Raw genomic sequence first — 2763 nt, 5'->3', positions numbered from 1 at the left:
ACACTTTTACAGTGTTTTATTAAAGAATATATTTACATAATTCCATAATTTAATTTACATTTCAAGATAAGAAACAAATAATTTTCCTGTATTTATTTTTTATACGTTATTGAGAAATGACTTTTGATTTATAAATCAGTCATTGTCAAACATTAAACTACATATTTTTCTTACTTTTTTCCAGAGAATAAATATTTATTACAGTATGTCAACTCTGCTATTGACAGCAAAGAGTGAAAATAATTCTAACAGAGTAAATTATGTTTATTTCATTACATAAGCTACATTAATACACTAATACTTCAGACTGAGATATTTAAAAATACACAAAAAGTGAAAGAATAAAACATGTATTTATTATACTGGGAACACTGGTCACAGGCTTCAGTCTGCTGGTCACACTGGGAGAACTCAATGACTTCTGAGACGTCCTGGTTCACAGGCTAAAGCCAAGAATAAAAGAGAAATTATCCAAAAGTGTAATAGAAAATACATGCTTCCTTCACATTCAGAAAAAGACATTTTCAGCATGTTGGGCTCTGACTCGTAGCATCTTTATAGCTAAATACCGACATGGTGAAGCTGAGCTGTGAAACAGACTGAAGACCAGCAGCTCCAGCTCTGATCCTGACTGATCTTTCCTCACTAAATCCTCTGGTCTTTAATTAATTTCTCCTCTAACAGCGGTTTTTCATCAGCTCTCGCTCATTAGAAAACAGTATGAAACGTTAGCTGCTATGCTAACAATCAGCGGTTATTTCACCGCGGTAAAGTTAGCCGGCTCTGCTTCCAGCCGGCCCAGCACACGATATACAAGTGCGCGGTAGCTCAAGATATTATGGTACACCCATTTACATGCTGCTTTCAGAATAAAAGCGCACATTCGGTCCATGTTTGAGCTACTCAAAATAGGATTCCAGCCGCTGCATTTGCAAACAGAAAATAATATATGCTGAAAAACTAATGCAAAATAAAAACTAATATCTCTCTCATATATATATATATATATATATATATATATATATATATATATATATATATATATATATATATATATATAGTTGCAACAAGATCTGATGTGTAATTTCAAAATAAAAGACCATTAAAATAGTACTTTGCATCTTTCCCCCCCTAAGTTTCCGTGCCCATTGCCGAGAAACTCTCTGTTTCCAAAGACTGCTACCACTTCTGGATGACAGAGGAACATCTCTAGAACAGAACCAGAAAGTGGCAACTAGATCTAATGTATAATTTCAAAATAAAAGACCATTAAAATAGTACTTTGTAGCTTTTCCCCCTAAGTTGCTGTGCCCATTGCTGAGAAACTCTCTGTTTCCAGTGACTTCTCTCACTTCTGGATGACAGATGGAGACTAATAGAAGACAACCAGAAAATATCAAACACATATATATAATTTCAAGATTAAAGCCTTTTAAAATAAGACAATTTTACCTTTGTATTCAAAAATAAGTAGAAAACGTAGTGAAAAGCTGCCTCACTTTTCATTTCGGGTTTAACTCAATCATCTTATTTATATACACATTTTTTACGTTATATCCATCTCTATCTATGTATGTATCTATCCATTGTCGAGAAAAGTCGAGCTCATCCCACTTCCCCATGCTGGAGATTTTAGTGTAATAGTAACAATAAATAAATTTACCTTAAAATTAATTACACAGGTGACATCAAGACCCAGCAGTAGAGTCAGACGGTAATAAAATTAATCTGGTTGTGTGTGTTGTTATTGTGTCCTGCAAACTTTGCTTTAATTCTACTTTTTTCTATTTAATCATAAAAAATCAAAGTCAGGCAGAAAGAGAGTCATGAAACAGGAAGAGCTGGTTTCCTGAAGAAAAGGGGAAGTTTCTATCTTGCATCAGTATAAAAATAGTTCAGACCATTCCTTATTTTACACGTTAGCCCCGCAACATGTGGCTTCAAATTGCACTTCTCACATCAGCTGGGTTTAGACCCCCAAAGACAAAGACCAAGGCAAAGAACAAAGGCAAAGAGGAAGAACTGGTGTGTTCCTTCCGTGGGACCAGGAAGATCGTGAGACGAGGAGAAGGGAGCTACAGAGCTGCAAGACAAGAAGCTGAGGACCGTTACGCACATGAGGATCTGGACTGCAGGCTGGACATTTCAGTACCCGGATCCTTCTCCTACGTAGCCATGATGTTGTGATTGCTGCAGAATGTGGTCTGGTATTATCTTGTTGAAAAATGCAGGGTCTTCCCTGAAAGAGATGTCTAGATGGGAACATATGTTGTTCTAGAACCTGAACATAGTTCTCTGCATTAATGGTGCCTTTCCAGACATGCAAGCTGCCCAGGCCACAAGCACTCATGCAACCTACTTTGAGTAGCTCAAACATGGACCGGATGTGCGGTTTTATTCTGAAAGCAGCACGTAACGTTATACCGGGCCAATTTAGCTACATGGGAAATATTTTCCGGTTGTTTAGAAGCACATTTCTGGCTGCAAAGTAAAGTAATTCTGATCTTTCATCTTTACCTGGGGAAGGTAATCCTAATGAATCCAGTTTGTTTCGTAAAACGGTTGAAATAAGTCCACACAGCCCAGGACTGAAGGAGCTCCGATCGCCCTGCTGCCACATAGAAGATGGCGGACGCTTTTACGTACGACTCAGCGCTCCATGAGGCATCTAGTATTGATGTCTATGGGTCTTGTCGCCACGCTATGGCCTACAAATCCGTCCTTCGAAGGATGCAGACCCTGAATTCGGACACAGCTAATGTA

General features: G+C 37.7%; 1 long non-coding RNA gene across 1 annotated transcript; it reads right to left on the bottom strand.

Annotated features, from left to right (window-relative positions):
• Positions 1-334: 334 nt before the first annotated feature.
• LOC145554465 (uncharacterized) lies at positions 335-2763 on the bottom strand. The gene is made up of 2 exons (XR_014090420.1): positions 2518-2763; positions 335-443 (listed from the first exon to the last, which is right to left on the bottom strand). It is a non-coding gene; the product is annotated as an uncharacterized LOC145554465 (long non-coding RNA).

The sequence above is a fragment of the Poecilia reticulata genome, chromosome 2, assembly GCF_904066995.2.
Source record: "Poecilia reticulata chromosome 2, P_reticulata-male-v2, whole genome shotgun sequence".
Taxonomy (NCBI): domain Eukaryota; kingdom Metazoa; phylum Chordata; class Actinopteri; order Cyprinodontiformes; family Poeciliidae; genus Poecilia; species Poecilia reticulata.
Note: the sequence above shows the minus strand (reverse complement) of the source record. Positions and strands in the feature narration are given on the sequence as shown.